At 36.7% G+C, this 15,647-nt stretch overlaps 1 non-coding gene across 1 annotated transcript; it reads left to right on the forward strand.

Moving 5' to 3' along the window:
- The first annotated feature begins 5,438 nt into the window (after positions 1-5,438).
- On the forward strand, positions 5,439-5,510 carry TRNAS-GGA (transfer RNA serine (anticodon GGA)). The gene has a single exon. It is a non-coding gene; the product is annotated as a tRNA-Ser (tRNA).
- The last annotated feature ends 10,137 nt before the right edge of the window (positions 5,511-15,647 follow it).

Consider the following 15,647-nt stretch of genomic DNA (forward strand, 5'->3'; position numbering starts at 1 on the left):
TTGAGCACTTATTTTGTTTTAGGACCTAATTACATTCTATTCTGACTTGTGCATTATTATTGTAAAGTATGTGTGTGTTCATGACATTTAATGGTATTTTATGTTTTGGCCACATTATAAATACAAGGTGATCATAAATAAATATCACCTGTTATTAATAATCATTTGATTTTAACAATGAAGTCTAAACAACTCTACTACTTACATTCAGAAGTATAAATTGCTAAGGGATAGAGATCTCAAGAGAAGGCTGAAAGTGCAAGTAAGACCAGAATACTACCTAATACCATCTTGTGCAGGAAACAAAACAAGAAATATATTGATTAATCATTCTGTTATCTATATGTTAGAATTATGAAGCTGGTATTCATTACCTTGTAAGAACCTAATATTTAATTTAATTTATGTTCAGAAGGGAGAAGGAGATATTTCCTGAATTTGGGCTATAGATTTTATAGAACCACCATGTTACCTTGCAACCAATAGCATATGGAAGTTTCTCTGTTGCCTTTTCCTGCCAAAACTTGATAATATCAGACATATTAAGTAGCTGTGGATCATATGGATATACAATGACATGAAAATTTTATTATAATTATTTTTTCTGGTTAGTGGGGAAGTAGAATATATTTTTTAATGTTATGAGCCATTCAAGACTTTTCTTGTATTAAACACATACACATACAATAAATATTATGTACATCTATATCTACATCTTTATTTTGTATATTAATGCTGAGTCCATTAGAATTAGAATCACTCCAAGCATCTTTTCTCACAGTGTGGCTCATATTTTAATTTTATGGCATATTAGAGGAAGGTTATAATTTTGCTAAATTCATAAGCATTTTTTTCTTTCTCAGTTCCTTTTTTGGGGTCCTTTCTCTTCTCCTTTACTACCCAATGTCATAATGTATTTTCTACATTTTATTTTAATATTTTTATGTTTTAATTATTTTCATCAGATTTCAATATTTGATTTGTATAGTGTATGCAGTAAAAAAAGTTTTCCATATGAATGGCAAGATGTATCAGTAACTTTTATAGAATTGAATAGCACATTCTTTCTCTCATATATTCATAGTACAATCTCTTAAATTCTTGAAGTGTATGCATATGCATGTATGCATGTTAACATACCTATAGACTCAATTTTTTGCCATTGTTATATCGATTATCCCTAAATTACTGTCAACATCACGTTTAAAAAACTCCTATATACTTTTAATACGCCTTAATGTCTTAGAGTATCCCTCCTAGAGTTCTTCAAAATTAGCTTCTTAATATGGCCCTTTTAGGGCTTCCCTGGTGGCTCAGATGGGAAAGAATTTGCCTGCAATTCAGGAGACATGGTTTCTATCCCTGGGTTGGGGAGATCCCTTGAAGGGAATGGCAACCCACTCCAGATTAATTAAGAAAAGGAAAGGTTGATGTCTTTACCACATGTGATCTTCCTATCCATGAATATAATCTGTATGTCTGAAAATGTTAGCTGTTCCTTTGTCTATAACAGTAAACTTTTATTAATTTCTCCACTATTTCTGACATCTTTTATTAAATTTATTTCTGGGTGCCTCTTAAGTATTAGCAACTTATTTTTCAAAGAAAATAATAAGCCCAATTGATTGTGTACGTTTTCTAATACAATGCAATGGCAATTGATTGCTTACAAAGTTGTAGATATACTTTAAGCAAAATAACATATGATTGTGCAGTACCTCTGTGCTAGGAACAGTGGGGAGTTCATTCTGCCACAGGCATGAAGGAGGTGAATGTAGCTGCTTGGATTCCCACAGAAGAAAGCAGGAGTTGGTGGGAGGGAGGTTAGGGGGAATGATTCAGGAAAATAAGTACTCTGCTGTCGTACTTCTTTTACTTTCCAGGTTCTTACTAGTGTCTCTCATTGACTGAACTCAACTCAGAGCCTGAGGGCTAGGGAGACTGGATTCAATTTGTAAAGAATAGCCACTTAGGGTACAGAGAAGAATGGAAAAAGATCTAAGATGTAGAGTATATCTTGGGGGTTAACAGAAAATAGGCAACACTCTTCTTGCTATTTTAACTAGTTAGAGTTCTCCACAAAAGCAGAGTCAATAGAGTCTAAATATTGGCTTATGCAGTTATGGAGACTGAGAATTCCCATGATCTACTTTCTGCAAGTTGGAAACCAAGGAATTATAATAGTGTAGTTTGAAGGCGTAAGAGTCAGAAAGCTAATAGTGTAGATTTTAGCCTTATCGGAATGATTAAGACCAAATAGTAAGGCAGAGAGCAAATTCAACCTTCTTCCACCTTTTTCTTCTAGTCATGCTTTCAGTAGAATGAATGATGCCCATCCACATTGGGGAAGGCCATCTGTTTGCTAGGTACACTAATACAAATGCCAATCTCTTCCAGAAACACCCTCACAGACACTCCTAGAAAAATAATAGTTAGCCAGCTATCTGGTCATCCCTTGGCCCCATCAAGCTGACATAAAATTAAAATTAACCTTTGGAGTAGTGTACACATCTTAATCAACACTCCATAAAATAAATGTTTTTATATTCATTTTATAAATGAAGAAATTGAGGTACAGAGAGGCTAAGTAATTTTACTGAAGTTTCACAGACAGTAAGTGTTGGAGCTGGGCTTTTCACCTTAACTGATTGCCAAATCCATACTCTTAAACATATTCCCCTTGTGTTTTATCTGGTAATAGTGAAATAATATTAATAACATAAATATATATTGTATTATTCTTTCATAGCAGATGAAATTTTGATTAAAATTAAAATGAAACTGTAAAATAATGTGAGGATAACTTACATATTTATGATGTTGTGGTTTCCAAATCATAGTCTGTCTATTCATGTAAGTTTTAATAATAAGCTTTGTAATTTCCTCTAAAAAGACCTTGCACAACTATTATTAGATTTCGTCTCAGCTATATTTTGTTGCTATTGGGAAGTTAAAAAAATACCTACATGATCTATCTCTGTGTAAACTGGGTTGCTCTTGATTTTTTTATATTAATTTTTTTCTAGCAAACTTGCTAAACTCTCAGGGAGGGGGACAGAATCAAGTAAAGATGTAGTCTCAGGTACAGTTTGGTCTCAAGGTACCCCTCCAGAGACTTCTTGCTTTGAAATGAATGGCTCAGCTTTTGTAATTAATATCAGTTGGTAAAAGGGATCTGCTCAGGATACCAAAAACAGTTTCTGCAATTTATTATTTTATTTAAGATTGAATGTATCTAGATCAGGGATCGAGGGCCAAATCCAGACCACACGCTGTTTCTGTAAATAGTTTAATTGAAACACGGTCATGCTGATTCATTTACATTTTGTCTATGGCTGCTTTTAGTTGAGTAGTTGCAATGGAGACTGGCCCACAAAGCCTAAGTTATTTACCATCTGGCCCTTTACAGAAAAAGATTGCAAACCTTTATCTAGATTCATGTTAAGATTGGTCAGTTTTTTAACACTTCTTTTTGTTTGTTGGTTTATGGTATCAAGTTAATAATGATTTTGATTATTATATTTAAATGCATTTCTTCCTGTTTCTAGACCTTGGGATATTTTGAGCAGGTTGGTAAAATTTTTCTTAGAGTTCACTGGTAAAGCTTGTGAAGCATGGAATCTTATTTGTGGGAAAGTTTTAAAGATCTGGTACAATTTCTTCAACTGCTTAGCTATTTTAAAAGGCTGTTTATATTTCCCATATTCTTTTGTGTCAATATTATTTAATAATATTTTTATAAATTTGTTTACATGAGCTGTCTTATATTTATTGATGTGTAGTTATTTCATCTTCTCAACTTTTAATTATCTATGACATTTTTAATATCCTCCTTTTTTATTATGTTTTATTTTGACTTTTCTATCTTTTTGTCACTTTTATTAGTCTTTTAAAATAATCAATATTGTTGATTTTTTTTGTTTTTTTATTGTTTTCTTATTTGTTTCTCATTTAGTAAGCTATGCTTATAGTTGTATTATGTCTTAATCTTACTTCCCTTAGATTCTGATGTTCATTTTCAAACCTTTTCAGTTATGTTTGAGTTATAAATTTCAACCTTTCTGTTTCTTAATGTGAATGCTTATTTTAAGTATTTTTCCATTTATCATCTATATGTCTTTCCATCCTGGTTAATCCATTTAATGATGAGTTGTTTGAAATAGGTTTATATTTTATAAATATATGAGGCCTTTCTAATTGTCATTTATTGCTGACTTTAACTTAGTTACTTAATTGGTTTGTTGCAGAGAACATATTGTATATGATTGCAGTTTATTAATATTTTTTTTGCTACATGATAAAATGTATGTGAAAGTGAAAGTGTTAGTCACTCAGTCATGTCTGACTCTTTGTGACCTCATAGACTATAGCCCACCAGACTCCTCTGTCCATGGAATTATTCAGTCAAGAATACTGGAGTGGGTTGCTATCCCCCTTTTCAGGGGATCTTCTTGACTCAGGGATCGAACCTGAGCCTCCTGCATTGCAGGAAGACTCTACCATTTGAGCCATTAACAAATATTTCATGTATAACTGAATAGCTTTGAGGCTTGATATATTTACACAATTCTGGAAAGTCCTCTGCTAATAAATCTCTAATATGATTTCCAGAAGGAGAAGATAGAGAAAATAGAAGTGTTTTTCAAAAATACTAGTCCTTCTTATTTTGTTTTCCATTTCTCTCTTCTTCCTTTAACTGTTAGCAAGTTTAACCTTTCTCTTAATCTCTAATATACTTGCTACCATTTTCCTCTATTATACATTCTGGATAATTTCTTCAATCTATCAATTATTAATTTTTCCTCTTCTCTATTGAATCTATTGTTTAACTGAACTTGAGTATCAATTTCTAGATATTCCATTGGTTTCCTTTTTTGTGATTTATTTAGTTACTTTAATGGGTACTTGCTGATTTTTTAAATTTCTTCTTTTATTTCTTCAGCTATTTTGAACATGATTATTTTATATTGTGTCTGATGATTCCTGTACATGAAATTTTGTGTAACCAAGTCCACCCTTTTTTCTGACTTGATCATGGTGCCTCATTCTTAGACTTTGTAGTGATGGTCATTCCTCCAGGGGAAGACTTATGTTTGCTGCTGCTGCTGCTGCTGCTGCTGCTGCTGCTGCTGCTGCTAAGTCGCTTCAGTCGTATCTGACTCTGTGTGACCCCATAGATGGCAGCTCACCAGGCTCCCCCGTCCCTGGGATTCTCCAGGCAAGAACAATGGAGTGGGTTGCTGTTTCCTTCTCCAGTGCATGAAAGTGAAAAGTAAAAGTGAAGTCACTCAGTCATGTCCGACTCTTAGTGACCCCATGGACTGCAGCCTACCAGGGTCCTCCATCCATGGGATTTTCCAGGCAAGAGTACTGGAGTGGGGTGCCATTGCCTTCTCCGAGACTTATGTTTACTTGCAAGTAATGTAAAACTGGGGGCTTCCCTGGTGGCTCAGAGGTTAAAGCGTCTGCCTGGAATGCAGGAGACCTGGGTTCGATCCCTGGGTTGGGAAGATCCCCTGGAGAAGGAAATGGCAACCCACTCCAGTACTCTTGCCTGGAGAATCCCATGGAGGGAGGAGCCTGATAGGCTACAGTCCATGGGGTCACAAAGAGTCAGACACGACTGAGTGACTTCACTTTCACTAATGTGAAACTGAGCTGCAAACTCATCTTCTTAGATCAGTGTGCATTTGGAGATTCAAAGGGAGAAACAACAACCTCAGATATGCAGATAATACCACTCTAATGTCAGAAAGCAAAGAGGAACTAAAGAGACTTTTGATGAGGATGAAAGAGGAGAGTGAGAAAGCTAGCTTAAAACTCAGTTCAAAAAACTAATGTCATGGCATCTGGTCGCATCACTTCAAGGCAAATAAAAGTGGAAAAAGTGGAAACAGTGACAGATTTTATTTTCTTGGGCTCCAAAATCACTGCTGATGGTGACCACAGCTATGAAATTAAAAGAGATGCCTTCTCCTTGGAAGAAAAGCTAGGACACACCTAGATAGCATATTAAAAAGCAGAGACATCACTTTGCTGACAAAGGTCTGTATAGTCAAAGCTATGGTTTTTCAATAAATTGTGGAAAATTCTGAAAGAGATGGGAATACCAGACCACCTGACCTGCCTCTTGAGAAATCTGTATGCAAGTCAGGAAGCAACAGTTAGAACTGGACATGGAACAACAGACTGGTTCCAAATAGGAAAAGGAGTACATCAAGGCTGTATATTGTCACCCTGCTTATTTAACTTCTATGCAGAGTACATCATGAGAAACGGTGGACTGGAAGAAACCCAAGCTGGAATCAAGATTGCCGGGAGAAATATCAATAACCTCAGATATGCAGATGACACCACCCTTATGGCAGAAAGTGAAGAGGAGCTAAAAAGCCTCTTGATGAAAGTGAAAGAGGAGAGTGAAAAAGTTGGCTTAAAGCTCAACATTCAGAAAACGAAGATCATGGCATCCAGTCCCATCACTTCATGGGAAATAGATGGGGAAACAGTAGAAACAGTGTCAGACTTTATTATTTTGGGCTCCAAAATCACTGCAGATGGTGACTGCAGCCATGAAATTAAAAGACACTTACTCCTTGGAAGAAAAGTTATGACTAACCTAGATAGTATATGCAAAAGCAGAGACATTACTTTGCCAACTAAGGTCCGTCTAGTCAAGGCTATGGTTTTTCCAGTAGTCATGTATGGATGTGAGAGTTGGACTGTGAAGAAGGCTGAGCATCGAAGAATTAATGCGTTTGAACTGTGGTGTTGGAGAAGACTCTTGAGGGTCCCTTGGACTGCAAGGAGATCCAACCAGTCCATTCTGAAGGAGATCAACCCTGGGATTTCTTTGGAAGGAATGACGCTAAAGCTGAAGCTCCAGTACTTTGGCCACCTCATGCGAAGAGTTGACTCATTGGAAAAGACTCTGATGCTGGGAGAGATTGGGGGCAGGAGGAGAAGGGGATGACCCAGGATGAGATGGCTGGATGGCATCACGGACTCGATGGATGTGAGTCTGAGTGAACTCCAGGAGATGGTGATGGACAGGGAGGCCTGGTGTGCTGCGATTCAAGGGGTCGCAAAGAGTCGGACACGACTGAGCGACTGAACTGAACTGAATTGAACTGATGGTTTTTCCAGTAGTCATATACACATGTGAGAGTTGGGCCATAAAGAAAGCTGAGTGTTGAAGAATTGATGATTTTGAATTGTCATGCTGGAGAAGACTCTTGAGAGTCCCTTGGACGGCAAGGAGATCAAACCAGTCAATCCTAAATGAAATCAACCCTGAATATTCATTGGAAGGACTGATGCTGAAGCTGAAGCTTCAATACTTTGGCCTCCTGACTAGAAAAGACACTGATGCTGGGAAAGATGGAAAGCAAAAGGAGAAGAGGGTGGCAGAGGATGAGATGGTTAGAGAACACAGTGGACATGAATTTGAACAAACTCTGGGAGATAGTGAAGGACAGGGAAGCCTGGCATGTTGCAGTCTGTGGGATAGCAAGAATCAAACACAACTTAGCAACTGAACAACAACACGGGAAATATTTTTCCTCCTCCAGTGAACGAAAGTTTGGTACAAGGCCTCTGTTTAAAAGCTGCCTTCTGGCAACATAGATGTCCATCACCAGATAAATGGATAAGGAAGCTGTAGTACCTATTTATAATGGGATATTACTCAGCTATAAAAAGGAGTATATCTGATCAGTTCTAATGAGATGGATGAACATAAAACCTATTAAATAAGTGAAGGAAGTCAGAAAAAGACAAATAGTGTATATTAATGCATATATATGGAATCTAGAAAGATGGTACCTACGATCTTAGTGCAGAGCAGCAAAGGAGACAGAGAAGTAAAGAACAGCCTTTTGGACTCAGTGGGTGAATGAGAGGGTGGGATGATTTGAGAGAATAGCATATAAAGATATATATTACCATATGTAAAGTAGATAACCAGTGCGAGTTTGATGTATGACACAGGGCACCAGGGGACACATGTATGCCTGTGATTGATTCATGTTGATGTATAGCAAAAACCATCACAATATTGTAAAGTAATTATCCTCCAATTAAAATAAATAAATTTTAAAAACTGCCTTCTGAAGTAGCTCATCTATCTTTAGTACTTCTTTAAATTTGTTATTGACATTTGAGAATTCATTACTTTTTTCTTAGCTCAATGATGGTTTTAAAAAAAAATTATCACATATTCTTTCAGTTTTCCATGGTAAGGTTTTTCAGCACACTAATGGAAATGAAATCCTTGATTTGCTTAATAGAATGATGCATTCTGTTTCCTAAAACGCCATTTAGGATTTAATATTATATTCCCAAATAAAATTGGTATATTATTTTGTTTTCCTTTATTGTCTTTTAATGATTAAAATTACCCAGCTTTAGAAAGTATATTGAGAAAGTTTTTTGCATAATTGTTTCTCTGGGAAAGGCTTCTGTGTTTGTGTCAGTGTCCTCCTTGTCTTCTGACAGGCACCCCAAGGATTTCATATCAGATGATGATTTTGGCATTAATGTGTAACTGTGGGATTTATCTGTCTTATGGGAGATACAAATTTGGATTTCCACTCATGTGTGGCAGAATCTAAAGTTTTGATTTCTGAGGGAACTCAATTATTTCTTAGCCAGAAGACTGGGCAGATGACAATTTGCCTTGCTGCCTCTCTTTCCCAGAAAGTATAGTGTTTTTTTTTCCTTTTATGACTTTCTGTGGGGATTTCAGTTCCATTTCCTCAAATTAAACTTTATACAAGCATAAAACCATACCCTCTGTGGGCCTTACAACTCCAACTTCATTCTGTCAGGGCCTATATTCAGTTTTGATAACATCCTGAAGTACCATGATATCAACCTATAGTTTTGGTTTGACTTTCTGCTTTTGGAAACTAGGGATATCTTTTTCTCTGTGTATAGCTAAGCTGTGTGTGATGACTTCTGTCCAGGATTTTTATGTTTCTGGAATTAGAGGTATATAAATGCCATTCATTACATTTTGCTGCCTGAAGAAGCTTGTCTTACATTGTCTACTGATGAAGTGAGGCTGATGAAATGCTGCCCAAATATCTTCATCAGTGATATGAGGGGGGTGATACTGTCATTTTATATAAGGGTATCATGTGGAAAAATGATCTAAGTCATCATAAAATCACACAATCCTATCAATAGTGTCCAAAATGGTTTCCAAAGGCATTGATACTTTAATTTTCTTTTTTATGTCTTTTTGCCCCTATAATGTCTACTTTTTAAACCCTGGCTTAATGCCCATGAATGTAATGGTTTTCACTTATGTCATTTTCTTATTATTTCATTTCATGATCCTCAGTCCAGAGGAAATTTTAACACAAGATTTTACTTCAGTAATATCCTCATAAACCTGTCTGAAAAGTAATGTGATTTCTATTCTAATTGTTCCGTGACTGTAGATGACAGTCTCAAAAGAATTTCGTGTTTGTTTTTATTTATAAAATAAAATTATTGTATATATGTATACAGATGCTTATATAAATATTTATATAAGTGATAAAATGGATATCTTCTAATAGTGATTAAATTAATACAAAATTTTCTTCATTACGAAGAGAATATTATCTCAGCTGTACTTTCTACTCTCCTAAGGACACTTTTAATTTGATTGCTGCAAGTCTAAGCTCTGACTTCTCCCAAAAGAAATTCTCATAGTAAGATTTCTATGTTCACAGACTTTTAAAAGATATTAATATATTGTTTTTTTAAAAAACACTATTAGCCCAAAGTAAATTTGTTGAGATTTTCCCATAAGAGCAAACATTAATACAAGTATTGTACACTTGAAATCTGCTAAGAGAGTAGATCTTAAATGTTCTCAACACACACACACAAATGGTAAATATGTGAGGTAATGGATGTGTTGATTGTAATAATCATTTCACAGTATATTCATATATCAAATAATCACATTGCATACTTTAAATATATACAATTTATTTGTTTATTATAGTATAATAAGGTGAATATATAAAGAAAGAAACAAAGAAGCTTTAACTTGATTGATTAGATCTCACCGTATTTAACTCATGAACTGATATCACCAAGTTTTTCAAATAAAGATTCCATAATCTATTGTGTATGTATGTTTAATGGCAGAAAACATAATCCTCAAAAGAAGTACAGCTCAAAGTTTTAGATACTTTAGTAGTAAATCATGACTGTATGACTCTTTAGGTGATCTTAGCAAGGTGAATTAGAAGCATATAGATATTTAGATATCAAGTCAGCCTCACCCTTTATTTAAAAATAAGGCTATGTGATACAGTTTGAGTGTCAATGATGAATACTTTTCCATATGAACTACATCTGTTGGGAGAACATATTAGTGGTTGAATACTAGTAAATTAGCTATTTACTATTTATTTATAGAAGAATAATGTGCACATTAGGGAACTGATGTTTCCAGAATACTCAGTATTTGTCAGGTCATATGTGGCATGTTGGGTTCAGTTCTGGGTACTACATTCTATGAGGCTCTTTGAAAGCCTGGAGTATGTTTAAAGGAAGCTGAGTGGGAAGTTGAAATGATGACTTAGGAGGAATTAGAGAAAATCTGGGAAATGTTTAGCTTGGAGATCAAAACTTATAGAAAGCATGTAAGAGTTGTCTTTAAAAATTGGAATGGTTGCCAGTCATCCACTTCATAGTTCTTGAGCAAATATTCCACATCAGATATTGAGTATGGGGCCCTGAAGGAAGCAATAATAAATACTGCTAAGTCACTTCAGTCGTGTCCGATCTGTGCGACCCCATAGACGGCAGCCCACCAGGCTCCCCCGTCCCTGGGATTCTCCAGGCAAGAACACTGGAGTGGGTTGCCATTTCCTTCTCCAGTGCATGAAAGTGAAAAGTCAAAGTGAAGTCGCTCAGTCACGTCCGACCCTCAGCGACCCCATGGACTGCAGCCTACCAGGCTCCTCCATCCATGGGATTCTCCAGGCAAGAGTACTGGAGTGTGGTGCCATTGCCTTCTCCAAATAATAAATAAGAAGGAAGTAATCTTTTAAAGAAATGCATGGGATAATTATAATCCATGTTATAATTATGTAAGTTCAGCTAAAAATATCACCATGGAAAATGGTAGAACATCATATGAGGAAGGAATTATTGAAACATATTTTAGATTGCCTTAGATTTTATAACTAGAGACAGTGGGTTAAAGGAATAAGACATATTTTCAAGAACAATATAAGGAAGATCTTTCTGATGATTGTATTAGTCCAGTTTACAAAGGTTTTACACTGAGGTAAGCCAATGCAGGTAGATATAAGAGACTCAGATTTGATCTCTGGGTTGGGAAGATCCCCTGGAGGAGGGCATGACAACCCACTCCGTGTATTCTTGCCTAGAGAATCCCATGGACAGAGGAGCCTGGCCGGCTACAGTCCATAGGGTCACAAAGAGCCAGACACAACTGAAGCTACTTAGCATGCACACATGCACTCTTAAGAGTCATCACAACAAACATTTCGGTTGATAGTATTATTACCATATTCACAGATGATGAACCTGTGGCACAGAATGTTTAAACAACTTTCTCAAAGATCATAGAGCTAACCAGTAGTAAAATTACAGTTTGAATCCAAAGAGTCAAGCTCCTGAAACTATGCTTCTAACCACTAGACAACACAGCCTCTTCAGATAGGTTATTGGTCCTCATCTCAAGAAATTTTCTTGCACAATCTCCATGAATATCTGTCAGAAGTGATCCTACCTACATTGAGAGGATGTTCTAACGATTTTTGAGAACTTTCTTTTTGCTGTGAATCTGTGACGCTGCTGAGATAAACTTATGAGCAGTCAGTAATTATTAGTTCAGAAGCTAAGAGTAATACATTGGACCTTTATTTTAAGCTAGATCAGGAAATTCTATTTTTGGTATTGTAGTTAAGATAGGTATCTATGTATCCCTACTGCTTGGCAATTACTGTTTTTAATCTCCTAGACAGCAGAGCCTTTTCTGTGATCAATGAAAACACTGTGTGTCTTGATATTCTCCACCTTGGGAGTTTATTCCTCATGCCACACAATGATGTTGCACTCCTCCATTGTTCACCACTGTGCTTTCCTACAATTTTCCTTTTCTTCTATGCCTTAAGTGAAGTCTCCAGGAGCAGCTGTTTAGCTGCATTCTTGACATTCATCTCCTGAAGGAATGTATTTGAAATTCGTTGGACCTGGTTGCAACAAACTTTTTCTTGTGTACTGATGGGCTGCTGCTGCTAAGTCACTTAGTCACGACTAAGTCACTTCAGTCGTGTCTGACTCTGTGCGACCCCATAGACGGCAGCCCACCAGGCTCCCCCGTCCGTGGGATTCTCCAGGCAAGAACACTGGAGTGGGTTGCCATTTCTTTCTCCAATGCATGAAAGTGAAAAGTGAAAGTGAGGTCGCTCAGTCATGTCCGACTCTTCGCGACGCCATGGACTGCAGCCTACCAGGCTCCTCCTTCCATGGGATTTTCCAGGCAAGAGTACTGCAGTGGGGTGCCATTGCCTTCTCCACTGATGGGCTAGCACTCTTCTAAGGACAAACCATTGAAAGTTTTAGTCTTAAAAGAGTACTTTGTTTTAGCTGCTTGGTGAAATTTAAAGAAATATTCCATGTGACAATTTACAGTGAAAGATCTGTGTCTCATTTATGGAAAGGATGGTCCATCACTGCACAGGAAGTTCACCAGTTTGTCTTGGAGCTTACGTGATTTTGGTGCCATGCTCATCTCCTCCCCCACACAGATTCTCAGGTGAAGACCTTGTTTCCCATTTTAGTAAATGTGAAAGGTCACTTCCATGAAATCCCACCAGCACCCACCACTGGCATCTTTGCTCACATATCCTGCTTTCCTTTTGGTCACCATGAACTGACAGTTCCCCCAGCAGAGATTAACATTCAATGTGTATACTAGATCTAATTCTTGTTCTGCTTATTTGAAGACTTTGATGCAGTAATCTCTCCCCTTTTCTGGAACTTAAATTTGTTTATTAAGGTTGGAAACTTTTAGGGAAGAGCAGTTATGGTAGAGGGTGAAATCAAGAGTTCACTTTTGGAATGTCCTGTGAATGGTATGCCCAGTGCAATATCTAAGTGGTTGTATCAAAGTGCTAGATGTATACATAAATCTGGACTTCCCAGAAGGTGCTAGTGCTAAAGAACCTACCAATGCAGGAGACGTGGAGGTGTGGGTTCAATCCCTGGGTGGAGAAGATCCCCTGTAGAAGGGCACGGCAATCCACCCCAGTATTCTTGCTTGGAGAATCCCATGGAAGGAGAAGCCTGCCAGGCTACAGTCCATGGGGTTGCAAAGAGTTAGACATAGCTGAAGCGACTGAGCGCACACACAGGCGTACATGAGTCTGGTAAACAACTAGGTAGGTCTCAGTCACAGGCAATAATTTTGAAAGTCAAAAGTACACAGAAGTGGTATTAAAATCCAAAAGACTTGACTGGAAAGATACAGAAGACCAGAAGGTCACTGATTGAGTTTTGGAGACCTTATAGAGAAGCCAGCACTAAAGTAGAGGAAGTTGGAATGGCTCAGGGGTCAGGAAGAAGTGCTGTGTCATGAAGGACAGAGATGGGAAGTTTTTAAGAAGTAGGAAGTGGAGAGTGATACTGACTTGCTGAGAACTATACAAAGAAACAGACGGGAATGCTGGGTTTAGCAATGAGGAAGTCTTGTTCCTTTGATAAGTGAGTTACTGAGAAGTGTTAATGACACTAAATCCAAATTTCCCCAAAATTTTTCTCTGAAGAGGGAATGAGAAATTGGGTGGTACATAGAGGGTGATATCTGTTGTCAAGGGATTGCTAAAGAATGAGTATGTTTGGAAAATACTATAAAACTTGCAAAGCAGTGAAGAAGTTATACATGATATTTAAATGACAAACAGGTGATATTGTTAAAAGTAACACTGAAAGGGCTAAAAAATAGCAAACAGAAATATGACACCTACATTAAGGTAGCTAATAAGTCAATCTTTATAAAATCGACAGAATTTTTCAGAACTGTGGACAGAGAAGTGATCTGAGTAATATTGCATGAGATTGGTAGCAACAGACTGGTTTTCTATAAGGACATGCAATATTCCTGATGTCTCTTAAATCTATCTTTAGAACATCTGTTACTAAGGAATATTATGTCCTTTAACTTAACTTTGGGAAAGGATATATACTTTCTTATACCAGACATTTATTTCCAAAACTTTTTTTATAAGTACTGGGAGTTTAACATGAAAAATTCATAGAATGGATTCTTTTACCACTGTTTTCTTTAATAGAATTCCAAATACTGATAAGGAAATAAAACTCCCACTGGTTCATCTGTTGGACTTCAAAATCTGCAATGATCACCCCAAATGAATTAAGTAACTGGTTTTTTTTTTTTTGCTATAATCTGCAATTATTTACTGATAAAAAATTCCCTCCTTCAAAGCTACAAATTAAAGCCATATCAAAGAGCATGTAAAAAAAATCAAAATTTGGCAGATCTCAAGGTTAGATGAGAAAACTTAATTTTATCCTAGTTTAGCTAATTATGAACTTTGGTATAATAATCAGGAATTTATACTATTTATACTGTTAAGTAGTATTATTGAAAACCAATAATTATGACAAGTATTATTGTGTGAAGGACAGTTCATTGCCCTACAAAATAGATGAGCAACTAAAGATCTGTCATTTTATTTCAAAAAAAGTACTTAGAGTTCATGGAAAGATAATTTATATTTTCTCATTAGGATACACTATCATTTTTTGTAAGTTGTGTGTGTTCTCAGTAGCTTCAGTCGTGTCTAATTCTTTGCGACCCCATGGACTGTAGCCCACCAGGCTCCTCTATCCATGGATTCTCCAGGCAAGAATACTGGAATGGGCTGCCATGCCCTCCTACAGGGGCTCTTCCTGACCCAGCAATCAAACCCATGTCTCCTGCATTGTCAGGTGGGTTCTTTACCCACTGAGCCACCTGCGAAGCCCTTTTGCAAGTTTGTCTTCTCTAAATAGTAAACTATCTGGGTTAATTTAAATATTGGAAAGTGGTTGTCTTGAATATACAAGAAGTAGGGTGAAATGTATTTTCTCCTAATACTTGAAGAGATGGCTGGGATGAATGGTGAAAGATGGAAGTTGATTAGTGAGGTAGATATAGAACTATAACTAAAAGACTCTGCATTGTACTAGTCCTGTCTTCCTTTTACTATCCTCTGTTTCTATTATGCATATAGTCACCACACCTGGAAAACAGGGCTGGTGTTCGAGCCTCGCCCTCCCCTCCAAGCTCCCTTTCTTCACCTTTGAAGTATTTATGAGGATAAGGAACCCCTTTATCATACATAAATTACACCAGAATGTCAAGGAATATTAATTTAGAGTATCTACTGGGCATCTGTGGGCTTAAAAGATGAATATCTGGGAGATGACTCCAATCTCTCTGAACACATTAATTTGGGGAGACAGTTGTCCATCTTTTAAGGTGATACCAGTGAACAACAACAATAATCACAGTGAGCTCTACTTGTTTTTACTTTAACAGTAATGTGAAAGCAAGTGAGTGAACTTGCAAGTACTTCCTAATATAGAGATAGAGACATAGATATATGATT

Source organism: Ovis aries, chromosome X (assembly GCF_016772045.2).
Source record: "Ovis aries strain OAR_USU_Benz2616 breed Rambouillet chromosome X, ARS-UI_Ramb_v3.0, whole genome shotgun sequence".
Taxonomy (NCBI): domain Eukaryota; kingdom Metazoa; phylum Chordata; class Mammalia; order Artiodactyla; family Bovidae; genus Ovis; species Ovis aries.